This window comes from Centruroides sculpturatus, unplaced genomic scaffold (assembly GCF_000671375.1).
Source record: "Centruroides sculpturatus isolate CEXI.00-Female unplaced genomic scaffold, Cexi_2.0 scaffold216, whole genome shotgun sequence".
Lineage (NCBI taxonomy): Eukaryota > Metazoa > Arthropoda > Arachnida > Scorpiones > Buthidae > Centruroides > Centruroides sculpturatus.
Window position 1 is genome coordinate 295,281 of NW_019386955.1, and position 18,923 is coordinate 314,203.

An 18,923-nucleotide genomic window follows, 5' to 3' on the forward strand; every position below is an offset into this window, starting at 1 on the left:
ATACATATACATATATAAATTTATATATAAATATATATATATATATATAAAGGTGTTGTTGACTACCGAACGTTCATACCTGTTTCTTCATCTTATGTAAAAACCTGTTTCGTTTCTTTGTGCAGGTCCTTCAACTATTCCACCCAACTTCCCTTTTTTATACATAATTCTGTCTACATTACAAGTAGGCCTTAAACTGATGAATTCGTGCATTCTCCCGCCCATATAGAAAAAGTCTATGCATAAGACTATTTGAAAAACGTTACAAAAATTTTTATATAAATTAATAAATTTTATATACCGCAATAATTATTATTTAATTTATAAACAAAAATAAGTTGATTTACTTTTTTTTATACATAAATATAATTCATAATGTATATTAATAATCTTGTATAATCTAAATCGATACTTCAATACATTATTCCCAAACTGATGTAATTATATTTTCCATTTACAGTTCATATATTTATACACGGTCTAATAAGTAAGTTAAATATTACACCTTACACCATATTATTGTAATTTCAGATTTTAAATATTAAGTTAAATATTTTATCCTTGTTTCATACTTCAATATTTGTAAGTTGAATTTACGGAAAATATTTCATTCAAAACGATTATGTATTTATAATTACAGTACAGCCAGCTTTCTGTCTCGACTGGTAGTCCTACATGTCTAAGTAATTTTATAATTTATGAATTATTTAATATTTTCAAAATATTAGATAATTAAAAAATCGCATGAATAACAAACCTATGCGTAATATAAAAATATTATAATCTATTTTTAAAAATTAAGTTATAATAAAATTAATTTTTATAATAAAGGAAAAAGTTTTTGTTTATTATAAAAATAAATTTTAAAAATGACGTACAGTATTTTCAACAATAAGTATATTTCTTGAAAAATTAAATAACCTCGAGAAATTTTTTAAACAAATATTTTTTTCCCAATAAATAATTCATTTATTTTAAATATTTAATTATTCAGCAACGTGTTCAATATTGTTTAAGCAACTCCACGCAATGGAAATAGGTACTATACTACAGGTAATAGACCTATCTGAAATTTAAAAGTAGGAAATATTCTATATATTTTCGTATCTAATCATATGATTATAAACATCTAAATATATTTGAAAATTTTTAGTATTTATACAAAGTATTTTTTTATTATTTTAGCTATGCCTTTAATAATTAGGTTAAATATTTAATGTTCCCATAAAGTAATTAGCTTTGGATTAAAGGGGTTTATGTACTGCACATAAAGACCTATAATTCCATAGTAAAAATATAAATTTCTGATAGAAAATTTTATAAGATAATTTTATTTCTTTTTAATTTACATTCAAAATTTTCAACACAAATAATAGTTTTATAAATTAGAAATCCAATTTAAATATTGATTAATTAATCATTTGATTTGTAAGCGTTTTATATCGATTTTAATTTATAACTTTTAAGGCCTGGAAAATATTTTTAAGTTATCATCAAAGTATACAAACTTCACAGTAAAAACTCTATTTTATATAACTTTAAACAATAAAAAGCTTTTGTTGTTTAGAAATCAAGTAATGTGTTCTAAAATAAGTTATATAAAGAACCATTTCATTCACAAATTGAGATAATTTTGATATTTCTTACAGATAAAATGTTCGTTATAATGCAATTTCAAGAAATCAACTGAAAAAATAACAAAATAATTTTCTATTTAAACATAAGTAGACGAAATGTTATACTTTTTTTTCTTTTTACCTCTACCTAAATTATAATTGTTTAAATAAAAAACAAACTCTATAGGACCATTTGCACATTTTTATCTTAAAAATATTATAGGCTATTTGACAAAAATTATAGATTAATGATCCACTAAATTTATGACCGTCCGATTGAATTGTTTAAATAAAAAACAAACTCTATAGGACCATTTGCACATTTTTATCTTAAAAATATTATAGGCTATCTGACAAAAATTATAGATTAATGATCCACTAAATTTATGACCGTCCGATTGAATTTATAATTTGTATTTTTAATATTCTAAAAGCGTTTTGTGCTAGTTTAACTGTGTTCTATTGTGTTAAAAATGGTTTGCATATTGCATTTAACCATCTCTGTTCTACATTACCGAGCCATTAAACTTATCTATTTGAACTTGTTCATTTTTTTCCTTTATATAACTAGCTTAAAAACTAGTATTTTAATTCAGTTTGATTAATAGACAAATTAATTCACATATTTAGAATTTAATATCTAAAATTAAAAAAAAATCGTAAATAATTATATATGACATCAATCTCTAAATATATAATTTGTACCAAACGAATTTCTCAATTGGTCCTTTTCGATATTCAGAAGTGCGATGTCGTCAAATTTACAAAGTGTGCAATACAGGAAGTAGTAACGTAAAATGTTGATTGTGGCGGGAAGGCATTTTGGCAATTAGAAGAGGCCCTATTCTGGGGAATTGTTGCCGGAAGTTTCCTGCTACGATTTACTGACTTCTCGTTAGTTTGAGAGATGGTTGATTCTCCTATCCTAATGCGGCCTTCATCTTTTTTTTAATTTTTATTTTAATTTTAAAGTTAACTCTTTTAGATACTACTTTTTAACTTCGAGATGTTAACGATGAGTTTAAATCATTAGAGGATTTGACCTATGTAAGAAATAGTGATTCGATATTCATGCATTTACAAACACTGGAATATCATTATTTACCGATTTTTTTTTTTTTAGCATTGTCTTTCTCTTTCGGTGGTGTGTCAACATTGATTTGTAATTGTTTTGATGGAACATTTACATTTATATCAATTTCGCCACCGATTTAGAATTGTATAGTAAAATAATTAGCTACATTGATCGGTTTATTTGTTAAGATTCAAACGTTTTTCCTTTTATTCGTTTCAATTGTTACAATTTAGTTCAATATACTTATTTTTAGCTTAAATTTTTTTCATACTGAACTCTACTATGATGATGATTTTATAATTTTTATAAACAAAATTAAGTTTAAAGATTTCAAAATTATATATAAAAACGGCTAACTTAAACTTCTGGTGTCGTCCTTATATATAGGCTATTATTAGAATAAATCGCAATATTTAAAGACATTTATTGATTTTATTAAATGAGAATAAGAAAATAGACTAAATCTAGGCTAATTTAAACTTCCGTATATAGTATACACAGGCATTGATTAATAGAAATAGAAAAGTTCACAGTTTTAAGGTGACATAAATAATACTTAGATAAAGTATTTCCCTGAAGGATTATAAAAGCCTATAGGCCCGTAATTACAAAGAGGCAGGTGGTATAGATTTTCAAACTCCCAGTTCACGTTTATAATTGGTGAATATGTCAAAATGTCTTTTTAAACTACAAGAGAGACAGATTTGACATATTAACTGATCGATAGAATTTGATCCTTAAAAAATACAGCTTATATAGTAATTGTAAACATACCAGTTATAATAACTTGCATAGGTCTATCTTGCAAGATAAATAAATACTTTGTATTGATATGAGCCTATGCTCGCCGCTTCGAATTATTTCGCCTGAAGCAAAATTATAAATCCCATTGACAAAAGAGTAGACTACTGTGAATATCATAGGAAGGGATTTTTTTACAAGGTGGAATGGGAACCAGACAATTGTTCGTGGCTAGACAGCCTCTTGGTTGTGTTTGAAGGGTTAGTTAGATCTTAGCGAGAAGACAGGTCAAAATGGTACGATCCAGACAATGTTTGGAAAAGCGCTATTCTGCCTTTACACCTCTGCTGGGACATCTGTTCCTTAACCCTTTCACTCCGACCGGAAGGGAGGGGGAAAGCACTTTCGTTGGGCGTACTATAAGCGGAAGACTCCATTGTGTCTGCGAGGGATGGTTGTTTATTGACCACTTCTTTGTCATGTGTTAGAAGTGGTTGCTGTGTCAGCAATATATAATCATAGATTTCTATTTATTTTTTCACTTTAAAATTGAAAGAATGAAAAATACTGCTATTGATAACTTCTTATTTTAAACAAATTCTACTAATAAAAATAAACTAAATCTATAAAAATGTTTAAAAATAAAGTTTAATTAATTTTTTTTAATAAAATTAGGTTATTAGTTTAATTGTTGAGAATTTATTGATATTTTTGTAATTATCTTTTTTTATTATTGAAAATCTAACACTAAAAATACAAAAGCCTATCAAATAGTCACTATATTTCTAAATTTCATCATAAGCAATGAAAAATTAAACTATTTTAAATGAAATACTTTCTAACATAAAAGTTTTATATTTTTTAAATATAAGTGTTAAACTATATATATATAAACATATAAACAGTCTTAATTTTAAAAAGAATTTCACTTTTTTCTGTCTTTGAAGTGGTGTATAATAAATAAAATTTGCTGTAGTTTATTATGTTACTGCAAAAGATTTGCTAAGTATAGAGAGACCACTTGACTCGAAATTAGTGCCGATTACTGAGCTTTTTGACAACGTTACCAATCGATTCTGTCCTAATTGAAATACGCTAGTATTCATTGATCATTTTCGAAGAGTGTCATCTTCTGCAGAAAGCAAGTCTTCTCCCTCTAGTTGTTATCTTTACTTTGAAGTTGGTGGTTGCTCCCATCGATGTCTAGACAGTCTAGTTCAGTTGATAACTTCTATTATCTTATTTTGAGCACTTCAGCGATTGTTATGTGGAAGTATAGAAAAATTGGATCGTTGATTAAGATATTGAACTATCATCACTTGACCTTAAAGAAATTTCAAATCAAAAACTTCTTACTGAAAGAAAATCTTAAGGGATGTTTGTAAACAATTTAGTGTATTGCTATTTAACGAACGTACTCTAGATTAACTTTCAATTTATCGGAATAATAACGTAAAAAATAAATAAGCCAGAACTGTTAACTAATACAATTTTGTTTCTATTTATAACGTTACAATTATTATTAATTGTAAGAATGATTGCATTGCAATTAAAATAATAATAATTGCAAAACATTTATATTAAACCAAATCAAAACTTTATAGTTTTTTTTTTTTTTTAGCAGAAAAGTATTTCTGCAACAAATAACCATGTTTTCAGACATTCAAAATAGTTTTCAAAAGTTCTCTAATCCTATATTGTTTATGCTTAATTAACTTAAAATGAAATTGAAAGCTCTGTAGGTATATTACTGAAACTTTGTTACGTTTTCAATGACTTTTATTTGGAACATAAATTAACGTATAATATACTTTATATCTTAAGTAACAATCACATTGCAAAATTGAAACAAAATGTAGAAAGACAAAGAAATTCTCTTATATAGCCAATATATATATTTTATTATACTTGGAAAATATTTATTTAAATTATTTCCTCAAGCAGCCTCTGAATATATGACTTTTAATTTTAATCATTATAGTAGACTATTTATGAAAGCTCGCTTTTATCCTTCCTTTTTTTTAACAGAACAAATTAAATGCGTTTAAACTTTTCTCATATTTAATTAAATTAGTATTTCATAAGTTTACGGAAAACGAACATTTAAAAAATTGTAAATAAAATGCAGACTTGGAACATAATCTTTTGATATGCCAGATCTGTACAGAGACAGAGTTCATATATAACAATAAACAATGAATTGTTTGATACCTATAAAAAAGTTTACTTCTCCAGGCAAGCCTACCCGATCCGCGGGGTGGAGAGACTTACCGAACCGGTCCAGCAACTCCCACGTACTTTTTCTGTAGCCTGTCTACCATCTTTTCAGACTGGTCTCTTTTTCTAACCCTTTCATTTATACTTTTTTCTCTGTCCGGTACTCCTCTCGGGTTGACGTTCTTTATTCCTTACATCTACGCAATCTCGTTTTAGCAGAGCAATGACTCCGTTGTGAACATAAGTATCGTATGAATAGTATGCATTTGATGCTTTCTTCAAGCTTCAATCAATTATTACAAATTGTTTTCTAAATTTAAATTTATCCATATTTATAATTTATTCATTTTAATTGATTTGAATTTTATAATAATAATCAAAATTATTCTCAATTAGCAATATAACACATAATAAAGAATAAATTAACGATAACATAAAAATATTTTTATTTTATTTTTTGTTATATATGTTTGTAATACAGTATGAATTTTGAATATTGCGAAAACAGATAATATTTAAGCGGAAATATTATTTATAAACATTATGACTTATTATTGCCTATTGTTTATTAATTAAAAGACATTTAAATTTATAATTAAATCTTTAAAAAAGTTTTAAATTATTATATAATGATTTTTTCTAAGATTGAAAGACTTAAATAAATAAATATATATCTGTTTTCTTTTTTACGTAATGTCTTACTAACTTAATATTAAAGTTGTATGTTATAAACTGTTTTATTTTATCACAATAATTTAAAACTTTTGTCGTTTTATTTTTATTTTTTTGTACTGTAATAAATTTGAATGAATTTCAACAAAATTTATATAGCACATAGACGTAATTATTATCTCTTTTTATTATAACAAATGAAAGTAACACTTGTTTTTCTATGTAAAATTTTTGAAATGTAAAGAAACCTTTTATTTATACTTATTCATAATTAGTTATATATTAAATCGAGTATAGAAGTCAGATTCTTACTTCTATAATCAATCTATTTTGAGTTAAGAAGTTTTCACTTGTTCCTTTTAATCGCTTGTTTAAGATGAGCTTGTTTCAAGTTATATTAATTTAATAGCGTATATATATATATATTTATACTTATGCCAATTCTGCAGAATATAGACTAACTTGAAGCAAGCTATCATAAAGTATATAAGAACAATTTTCTTTTAAATGAAAAAGTCCAATAAACATTTAGTTATGTTTCTTCTTATGAGAAATACATATTTTAATAATTTTATTGTTCTGAATAACTAATTTTATACAAATAAGTTAAATATAAAATCAATAAAATTTATATACTTTTTAACATACGGTAGTTTATTTTCTCAAAAGTTTAGGCGTAGATATTACTAGTAATTTGCGTGAGGTAGTAATTATTTGAGATTAATATAATGAAAATATTTATAGATTAAATATCTTTATGATTTACAGCGGAATTAATTATATACCAGATCAAGGTATATATTGTATGTAAGTTGGATGATTTAGTATATTAAAATTAATATTAAGATTATGAAACTATAGCCATGTTATGTATAACCTCGTGATATAATATACACATATGTTAATATAAATTGCTTTACTATTTATTTACGTTGAAAAACTGCAATTTAAAATAATTAAGTCTCTTAGGTATAATTCTAGCGAAATGAAAAAAAAAAAAAAGAATATATAGTAATGTTAAAAAATTTTAAATAATCATCATATTTTTATAAATTTTTATACTTGTGATACACATTATGAAGTTATAAGCAATTTGGTTTTTAAGAAAGTTAAAGAAACAGTAATTGTAAGAGTAAAATGAAAAGCTGAATTTTGTTCTCTTCGTAGGAATTATTTTATTCACATGTTTTTTTAAATAATGTTTAAATTTAAAAAATCGTTAATATGTAAATTTAGAAATGATAAGAAAAAATAAAAGAACGCCATCTGCAGCGAACCAAAATTTAACAGAAAAAATCAAAACCTGAAAAAGCAAATTTTAATCATATTAAATAATCTCTGGGCCTGCCACCTAAAAATATACTGTCATGTTAATTAAATTTTACATTTAACTAATTTTTCGCGTTTTTAAGTAAGGAATACTTTCAGAAGATGAAATATTTTTATTCAGATCTGTGGATGGTACAAAATACCTTACAAATCAGAATAAGTTGAATAAAAATTTTGCTCATAAACAAATTTGAACATATTTTAACGAAATAAAAAACGTAGTAAAATTTATATATTTTTAAATAAAAAGTCATTAATATAATATAAGATAAAACGAGAAACAATTACTTTTAAGGCCGTAAAATTGTTTAAAATTGATTTTTTTTTCTAAACTTCTAATGAGTTTTTCTTAGTATTTGCTGAGAAGGCAATACTACAAGTTTAATATTTGCTAAGAAATAGCGCTTTCGCTCTTTGTGTTTTACCTTTCACCCAGCTGACTATTGTTGAGAATGATTTGTTTATTTGAATTGAGCCAGACTAGTACGCCATTTTGTAAACAACTAAAACAGTTGATAGACTCTTCATACATACCTCGAATTGTATCGATACTCAATGTAACAAAAAGCAAAAGATAGGGAAGAGAGAGTGAGCCTCGACGACTTCAGCGCCCTAGTGGCGAGATGCAACATCGATCTCTCCCAGTGGACCAAAGAATCGATATTCCTTATCGAAGTCACGCTAGCGTTGGAAAATTCCAGTAACCCTTTGAAGACCTGAGGTCGAATCATCAATGGGAGTGGACAGGTGTGTTTCATGCAGTCGAATGAATGATACACCATTCGCTTATTCCAGTGTAAGTTGTCGTTCAGCCCTTGGTAGTTACTTGTGATTCAAGTTTAACAGAAGAAACTAGGCTGCATGGATTGCAGAGTATTTATTTGGCTTTGGAGAAATCCATCTCTCGAGTTGTGCTCCTGTTATTAAACGTGTCGTTCACATCAACATTAAAAATGGTAAATGTAAATAAGTTCTTACCTTAAAACTTATTTAGTTAAACCCGTTTTAATAGATATTATTTATTTCCGGTTTACTTTTTGAGAGACTAAAACTGAAATTATTAATTTAAATATTTTTAATAATTTAAAATCCTAAGGATTAATTCGTGAATTTTTATTTTAAAAGGGCACACAAAATGTTATATATTTTATTTAAAAATTAAAATTCTGTTGTTTAATTAAAATCTATAAAATACGATTTCTTTTACAATTTTATTTTAAACGTATGTTTTTAATTATTTTTTTCTCCCATTTTAGTTTTGTTGTTATTTATTTATTTAAAAAAATCAATTTAATTTTTTTACATATATACATTACTTTGGCATTGAGAAAATAGGTTTTGTCATAAATTTAAAATTTTCTCTTTCTTTATCAAGCATATTATTTGTATTTTATCCCTCTATAAACAGCAATAGTTGTGACGGTAATCTCTTCATAATTCCAATTTGAAAATGAATTCGTAACAGAGATTACAATAATTTTTTAATCTTATAAATTGAAATCTTTATTTGTAATACACATTAATTTTTAAAATTCAATAAAGAAATTAAAAAATGAAATTAATTATAGAAAATGTAAATGAATAAAATTTTCTGCTAAAATATGTTATTAAGTTTTGACTCTTAACAATTTATTCAATGCAGAAAATAAAGAGAACAATGATGATTCTATTATCAGTTAGGTTACTCTTTTTATTAGCTTTATTTTACACATATAAGCAAATATATTATAAACATGACTATATAAAATTTATGAAAAATAAACTAATTAATTTATATAAAATAGATTATTTATGTTTAATATATTACATATCAATGTTTGAATATTTATCCATATTCATTCCTATTAAATCCAATGACTGAGATTTAAAAATAATAATAATAAATAAAATAAATAGATTAGAAAAACTTTCAATATTTTACGCTCAATATTAAAACGTTTCGGAAACAAAATTAAAATTTATTTTTTCTAATATTCAGATAGAAATTTCATCATTTTTAGAATTTTTATTTCAGTTAAATCAGTAATATCAACTTACATATTAATGCAATGGATAAGGATAAAGATTTAACTTTCTCTCTACGATAAATATCGCTCAAACTTTTTAAATTTTCGTTTTAAAACTATTATTAATTAATATACTTAAAATATATATGATTTACGTATTTTAATTTCATTAATAACTATTACAAAGAAACTCCTTTTTTATTAGATATTTTTCACAGTGAAAACATAACACGGATAATTTTATACGTAGCCTATGGAAGCTTTTTAAAAGAAAACTCATGCGGAGAAAATTTACAGTGCAAGCATTTCATAATTCATAATTTAAATATTATGCAATGAATGAGTCATAGGAAATAATTTTTAGCTCATTGATTCAAATATAAAATTTTTATTGTTAATTTTACAGATGTCTAGATGTATTTTAAGTGTGTAGTCTGTTATTTCTTCATTTAAATTTTCGAAAATTTTATAAAATATATTTTTATTTACATCCATCGAACAAAGTTAATCAAATACTAGAAATTTTATTTTTTCAATATAGCATCAAACTATACTTATAAATAAATAAATATATAATATAGGCCTATAGGATTTGAAATATTGAACTGATTAAGGTTTTTTTTAATCAGGTATTTGTGAAGTGTTCAAAAAGATCCTTTTAGATTTGTAATAAAGTCTTACTTACACAGAATTTTTAATATCGTATTTTGAGGCACTTATTTTATGAACTAAGCAGTTGTTAATATAATAGGCATCAAACAAAACCAGCAAAAACTAGAGGAATTAAAATTAGACAAATGTTTAAATTCTATTTATAGTAGTGTTAACAGTTAATTTTCGCTAATTGATGTTTTCATTGATTATTGCTTATCTCTAATACACTCTCTTGTGTATATTTCTGTACAATCAGTAGTAGTGTTAACAGTTAATTAAGATTTTGCTTTTCTGGTTTGGCTGCTTAAAAGCCCAAATAATATTTTTTGATTGAAAGTGACGATGTTTTATGAAGCAGTCAAGCAACGAATGATATATTAAGCATTACAGTAGAGCGTTGTTTATCCGAATCAGTTAAGGACTGGGGTGGTTTGGATAACTTATTTTTCGAATAACGAATCATGTACGAAAAAATATATTAATTTATCCCATGTTGAAATTTCTTTCCGTTGCGTGTCGCTTCGTGTTGAATTTTCGTCGATGTTAAGCCTAACAAAGACTATTGTATCGTTAAAAATTATTTTTTTATTTTGTACAAACAAATAAATATATTGGAAAATATAAAAACAATAAAAAATTATACTTCAAGAGTTAAATNAGTATATGCTGTTCTCATAAACTGATAATTCTAAAATAAATCTTAAATTATCTTTTAGGCCTATAATAATAATAATGAAAATAAAACATTTATTTAAACAATGTTGTCGTTCTTTTGTCGTATAATTTATAAAATAATGAAATTAAGAATAAATTCATATCTCTGTGATAATTCAATGTATTACTTTCGCAATTAAGAGTGTGCATCCTAAAAGTCTGCACAAATTTTAAACTTGTTTACAATTCATTATTTATTTTAAAATAAGGTTTTTTGGATACAGGTAGGTTATTTAACGTTCAGATGACATGATAAGGACCGTGATCGGCTGCAATTCAAACTTTAGTCTTAACCTGTTCCATTAACCTCCGGAAGTAAGCAGCTTTAAAGTGACGAAGTTTGGCCTTGATCTCTTTTTCAACTCTTTCACGGATCCACTTCCTAACAATTTTCATAAACTTTTTGTTTCAGTTGGTACTAAAATCTCTCAATCGGTCCCAGTTGCGGAACATTTGAAAAGTTGGCTTTACGGGATATATATAAAATTCTGTAATGGCAACTGTGTCGTGAGCATAATAGGCGGTGGCCATGTCTGACTAAAAGACATCCTTGGTTAGGGTAGTATTTCTGTAGGAACGGTACTAGACTCTTCTGAATGCATTCGTTGTCACACTTTTTTGGTGATGGAGAGTCGTGACGGAACAATGAAGGCCTGTGAACGTCGCTTTGCACTGATTGCCAGCCGAATCAGACGCTTTGACGAAAATTTGGAGCATCTTTAACCATGCCCAGCTCTTATTTAGTGAAATAGTGATTGTTACCACCACATTTACTTTCGTCAAAAGTGAAAGACTTGTCTATAACCACATCAAAATTGACGGCTTCGAGACTGCATCACGGAGCTTCCGCAAAACGGCTTTTTGAGTAGCAAGTTGCTTTGTTGTGTATTTTGAGCTGACTTTTGCTTCTTGAATCATTTGACTTTCTTCAGAATTCGGCGAACAAGTCTGTGTGAAATTTTCGACTTTCTCCCGAATTTTCTAAGCGTTTGTCCATCTTTTCCCAAGGCTTTTTCCTCCAATTGGTTCCTCTTACTTTTAGTCATTTTCGTCTACTTTTGACCATTTTAAGTTCTTCTTTCTGCAAGTTCTCCTTGATTTACCTTGAAATCATACAATACGTGGTGGAACTTCCATTACAGAGAAATGTTTAACTGTGTAAGATTTTCCATTTTCGCAATTTTCAGTATAAAATCTGCCAATAATTACATTTATTCTATCGAATTCATTTAATCTTTCTATTCTTTAAATGGAATAATACTTATGTAATATTTTTCGATAAATGGAATTAAGAACATTCTACAACGAATGAATGCAGTTTTGTGATTATAGAAATTTACTTTTTTAATGTTTAATACAGAAATGAAATAAAAAGAAAATTTTAGATTTAATAAAAGGTAGTACTGTACAGTACATATGAAACAACAGTCATTTAAAATGCATTAGTTAACATTAATCTGTTTAGATTATTACTGTTTAATGAAGCTTGTATGATCGTATTTTTATAATAAACATATCATTTTATATTGTATCGTTATTGATATAAATTATGATAATATCTATACTAATGTACAGTACAAGAATAGAATTAGGTAAATATTGTACCCTTTAATAATAAATTGTATTAAAGTAAACATTTATTCAATAGAATTTATTACTGAATTTAAAAATTTAATTTTTCAAACCAAATTATGCATTAAAATATAATGGATAATATAGTTTAAAAAATAGATATTCCAAGACAGTTTTCAACTTGTTGTATTGAATACATGTTATCTAGCAAAATATCTTCTAGTTTTGGTAATAAACAAGAGAGATAATTAATAATAATAATAATTAGTTATTTACAAAAATCGACAGATTTGATTTTGAAAGTGAAAAATATACAGCTTAGAGATGTTTAAAATATTTGATTTTCATGCTTCATTGAGTTGTATATTGTCTATTGGTTAACTGATGCAAAATATTCAAAAATGTTAACTAATTAAAGGTTCTTTGACATCTGTAAATTATCTATTTACATACTTTTTTAGAAATATACTTTACAATTTGTAAAATAAATATTTTAGAACTATATTTTGAATTTGTCTAGACAAAATATGCTTCAGAAATTAATACTCTCTGCAAACTTTTGAATACACTTTGAACCGAGAATATTTTACAAAAACTTAACAATGCTCAATTAATAAAACTATTAAAAACGTTGATTTTTCCACGTTTTTGAGAAGTATTATCTTAAAGCATTTGTACATGACAACTTTGATAATTAAATAGTTAGCAAGCTAATTGGTAAATAGATATTTTCTACCTTATAGAGCGAAACATATTATAAATTGAAGTTATAATACTGTACTTATTCAACTTTGTACTTTACTGTTTATTACATTCTAAAAACAGTCTAATATATTTCAAGCATTTTATATTTATTAAATTTATTAGTCTATACAGATCCAATTTTATTTAATGTAAATTCAATATAGTAAAATTATACTTTTACTATACTTTTAATGTATTTTTTTACTATTTAGCATATCATTTTTTAAAACAAAAACTTTTGTTCATTTACAAAAAACAAAATTGTTAAATTTCAGGGTACATTTTTATCAGGAATTTTATTAAATCAAATATTTTTAAGTAAAAAACCAATACAGGTATTTTTGTGAATTGTTTAAGGACTGCTGATGGTGTGAACGGTGAAAAAGAAGGACAAATGCAAAGTTTTTTCTTTGTAAAAGTCGTATTTATATATTTTTTCATATTTATTAAATGCAAATATTTTTATATATTTAAAAAACACTAAAGGTAAATTCAAATTAAATAATACTAAAACTTAGTTCTATATTTATTTACTTATGTTTATATTATTATATTTAAATTTTAAATATATGGCATANGTGTAGTCTGTTCTAATATAATTTCTGTAATATATTAGAATATTATACACAGAACATAGATCAATGGTGCAAAATAATAATATAACTTATACATAAAAATATTTAGACTAATATAAACATTTTATAAAATACTTATACAAATCTTTAATTTTTAGTGAACTTTATGAAAGTGTATTGATATAATAGACTAACCAATTTAATTACAATGAAATGCTTTTCATATATAAAATACTTAAATACAAAATTTTATATATAACAACAGTAGAATAATTTTTTAAATTTTCAGAGTAGAATACGGAGTTTATAATGTATACATTTTTCACTAAATAACTTCATTGAATTCATTTCAATTAAAAATTGCATTCTTTTTAAAGTTTTTTCCACTCTACAAAAACTTATAGATTCTTTTACAGAAAACTATTAGTGAAATTAATTTTAGACATTTAAATAGGCAATTTTAATAAACTTTAATTTAATTTATAGAAGTATAAATACCTAAATTGTATAACATTTATAAATTTTTCTCAAAATATAAATGCATCTTATTATTATTAAACTTATTCTTCAGATAAAATAGTTTACTGTACAGTACCTGTAGCTTTAATCCATTTTCCATTTTTGTCCATTTTCAAATTATTGTAACCGACATATTACTTCAATAAATAATAAATTAATATCTCAAATTCGTTTCCAATTTTATTAATTATAGAAAAATTCTATAACAAACATGCATCATTCAAAATTTTTTCCATTTAGTTTATTTTATTCATTTGTATTTTTATACGCATCTTCGTAAAGCAAATAATTGTTGTTATATTTGTTAAACCATTTTGCAAACTGTTTGAATTGATATATTAATATGTATATATTTATTTATTACACAACTTATTAATGAACTAACACATTTTCTCTCTACTTTTACCAGAGAAAGCGAGAAAATATAAAAATATATAGTTTATAAAATAGTTTACCTCTAACATAATTCTATTGTTTAAATTTCTTTTAATGAGAAGTATATTAGACTTAAATATAATAATAGTTTTATTTAGTTTAAAAATACATGTAATCTCTATGATATAAAAAATTACAAGTATTTTTTAAAGCAAATAATATATATAATAAACAATTAATTATAACAATTTACATTAAACATCGAAATTTGTATTCATTTATAACATTTTTTTTCTATTATATTGATATTGAAATCATATTGATAAAATGCTATAGTATATTTAATTTTGTACTAGATTTAATATATTTTCATTTCAATTACCCAATAAATTAATTATGATTATACTGAATTTATTTTAAATATATGATATGATTTCTTTTAATAAAATGCTATTTTTCTACGTCGTTTCTTAATCATAGAATGTTATACCTTAAAAACTAGTGGATTTTTTAAAAAACGATAACAAATTATAATATGTTAACTGCAATACATCAATTCTTTTTACCCTTATATCCTTAATGTTTTACTTTTTTGTTTCTATATTGTCTACTTGGTCCTTGTTTATAAATAGAACTTATTTTACTTGTATAGCTTCTGATCAGCAAAGACAGGAAGTCTTAGTCAAAATAAAATATTTTTATTTTCACCTGTACAGTCTTTTTGTATGTTTCGGACCTGTAGGTCCCTCTTTAGCAGGTTTACAACATTCTTTCTATATATTTTGTTTTGACTTTTGACTAAGACTTCCTCTTTTTGCTAATCAGAAACTACACCAGTATAATAAGTTCTATTTATAAACAAGGTCCAAGTAGACAATATAAAATGCAACATATAAGTTTGAACTATATGATTTAATGATTTATTTTTTTGCCAAATATCTGTAAATGATTCTAATTTCCGTACTCAATATCAAAAATATTATCAATGTTTGATATTTTTTATATTTACTTTCTAAAGATCTTTCTATGTTGCTACTTGTCTTTATTGTTTATGTTTAAAGTAAAAAGTAAATGCTATATAATCATTTATATGATTTTTATATTTAAAATATTATTAAGTACTGTTAAACGACATCCAGGAAACTTTTTAAATGTAGAAATATAAAAGCTACCACTTGAAACTTTATAATCTTAAGGTAACAAAATTCTAGTACTAGTTAATCTATGTCTTTAGATTAATTCCTACTTAGATTTAGATGTCAGAATGGTGTTTGTGATTAAATTTGAGAAATAAAAAAATTGAGATTTTATAAGCTATACTGAATTGATTTTTATCATTGGTTTTCAAATTTTTAACATCCACATCTGAAGTTATTATTTTTGAGGAATCAACTCTACGCAATTATAAAGACTGTGAAAAAGACTTCAATATGTTTTATTTGTAAGTAGTAAAACTCTTTATAGTTACATAATGTATAGTAATTTTTAATTTTCAATGCTTTTAGCGGAAAAAATAATAATTATTTATAAATATCTTTACGGAACCGTTAAAGATTACAAATTTGAATACTACTGACTTATATTAGCCTCGTAAACATTGCATATATTTAATGTTTTTAATATTTATACAGAATAAATGGTATTTATAAAACTATAATATAACTTGCAAGTAAATAATAAAATAATGAGAACTATTTAAGTTATTTTGGTTATAATTTTTAGGATAGGTTAAACCATTAGACACTAGTTATATTAAGAGGCCTATTTTCTCTTGCATTTTCTTTCATGCAGGGTAATAAATTTACATTTATAGATGTAAAATATACATAGAATTTACCTTTAAATAACGAAAAATTTATTCAGTTTTAGCTGAGTAATCGTATATTTGATTTTAGAGTAAGTTTTAAATGATCATGAATTAAAAGCTGATTAGTTAACAAAGATCTAGAATATCTCTAGTGTTTAGTGCATACACTTACTACATACACGAATTTGTCTACAGAATGAAAAACAATTAGCAAGGTTTTCTAAAGATTGAAGCAAAAATATATTATTAAACTAAGACGAATTCCAAATTAAACTTGCCTTATTTTATTTTTTTAATGTATGATTCAAAAATAGAACTGGCGAATGAAATTTGGGATTATTACTTTTTTATTTGATTAATATGATTATTTTATACTTTTATTCTTAATAAATTTGTTTTAAAGATAACTTTACATAAGATATAAAAATATTTTATAGCGTAAGACTTATCTAGGTTTGTATAGATAGTAACTTACTAATGTATTTTTCTATTTTTATTTCACATAAAAATTTATTATTTTCTGGAGTCTTGATAGTTTTATTTTCTGATTGTATTAATTCGAAATTATTTATAAGTATAGACTATTTAAAATATTAAAACTTCATAATCTTAAAAGTTATCGCTCTTTCAGGAAATTTAAATGCTTATATTTTGGTCAAAGCCGACATTTATTTCTTATTAGTTACAAGTGGAAAAATAATTTTATTGAAATTTTTTATAATAATAAACAATTGACATTATTTTAAAGAAATTAAAGTTTTTTAAAAAATCCATTTTGATTGTGAAAGTTAAAAAATAATATAATAATTGGAACAATTTTATAGCTTTGGCCTAATTTTTAAAAGAAATTACAAAAACTGTAAATTATGTTTTATCATAATAAAAAATAACATAAAGTTGATTTAGATATAACATATTTTAAAATTATACAATTATATTTCTTTGGTTTTTATAAAAGGTGTAAAATTAAAAATTTTCTATTGTTTAAAAATTATAAGTTTATAATAACTTCCTTAAATAATTTTTACAAATTAAATATACCTAGAAAATCGCTATAAGTTTCTGTTTTGATTTCATATTTAATTATTTTATTCTGATCTTAAGTAGAACTAAATTTAATAATTATATAACGGTTTTTTAACATTTTATTTCATAAAGTTAATTATACTTTTTCTATCTTGCTAAAAACTACTGCAAAAAATATATCGACAAACTTTTCTTTAAAAAAGCGGTTTAATATAAGAAAATTGTTACTTTAATGTATCGATTAGTTCAATAAATTTTAGTTCACTCTCACTTATTGATATGAGAAAGTTTAGAAAACAATTATTACTTCTTAAGCCAGAAAAATTAACTATTTTTATACTTAAATACATAAATAATTATAAATTATTACTCAAAATACTACTAAAAGTTATTATCTATTAAAACTTTTACATAAGTTATTTTAGAACAACATTTTATTGTTATATAAAATATATTATTGATAAATTTGTAATTTACTTTAAAAAATTGACTAATTTTCCATTTTTTAAAATGTTTTAAGGTTTTTATTAGTTATAAGTTTTATATAAGTTATAAGAAAACCTAAATTTATCAAAAAATAAACAGTAAATATGAGTAATGATAGATGACATAAGGAGAAAGATACAGTAACTGATGGATAACTTTAAAACATTTGAAGTATTTAGAATATTTAAATTGATTTTATCGGATACTATAGATATTATATCGAAATATTGAATCTTATATCGACGAAGATGAAATATTTTTACAAAATGTATCATTTACTATGATAGATATGTATTAGTATAACATATTCGAAAGTATTCTATTTAATATTAAATAAATTTATCTTAATTTTATTCAGTAATAATCTTAAATTAACAGTTGTAAAGATAAATTCCGATAATTATTATCACAAATATGAATAGTTAAATGGTTTAATTTTTGTTATGTAAAAGTTTTCTCATCGTAATTCTTATCTGTTATAGTGATATTTAATATATGTAGAAAGTTGCAAAGGAATGCTTTATGAGAAAAATAATAGCAATTAATTGGTCTCAAATTACACTTGTGGTTTAAAAAATGTATTGCTCCTAAATAAATGAAAATTATAGTATAGCAGATTTTAAAAGTGGTTGAACCAGTACTGAGAATGATATAACAATGACCTCCTGATAGTGAAGACGGTGAACTCAATCCAATATTTTGTTAGTCATAAAAGCAAGCACAACTATAAAATACAAGTGGAACTTGTTTTTTTCTTCTTTTTTTTAATTCAAGCGATTAGTCTAGACAAATTTT

At 24.1% G+C, this 18,923-nt stretch overlaps 1 protein-coding gene across 8 annotated transcripts in view; it reads left to right on the top strand.

The window, feature by feature from the left end:
- LOC111615968 (NGFI-A-binding protein 1-like) overlaps positions 1 to 18,923 on the top strand; it is a 296,726-nt gene that overhangs the window by 100,328 nt on the left and 177,475 nt on the right. Inside the window, exon 1 of one of the 8 annotated variants that reach the window (XM_023357407.1) lies at positions 7,935 to 8,606. The exons of the other annotated variants lie outside the window; for them this stretch is intronic. The gene's annotated coding sequence lies outside the window, so the exon portion shown is untranslated. Of the gene's footprint in view, positions 1 to 7,934; positions 8,607 to 18,923 lie in introns of those variants that run through there. 8 annotated transcript variants of the gene reach the window in all.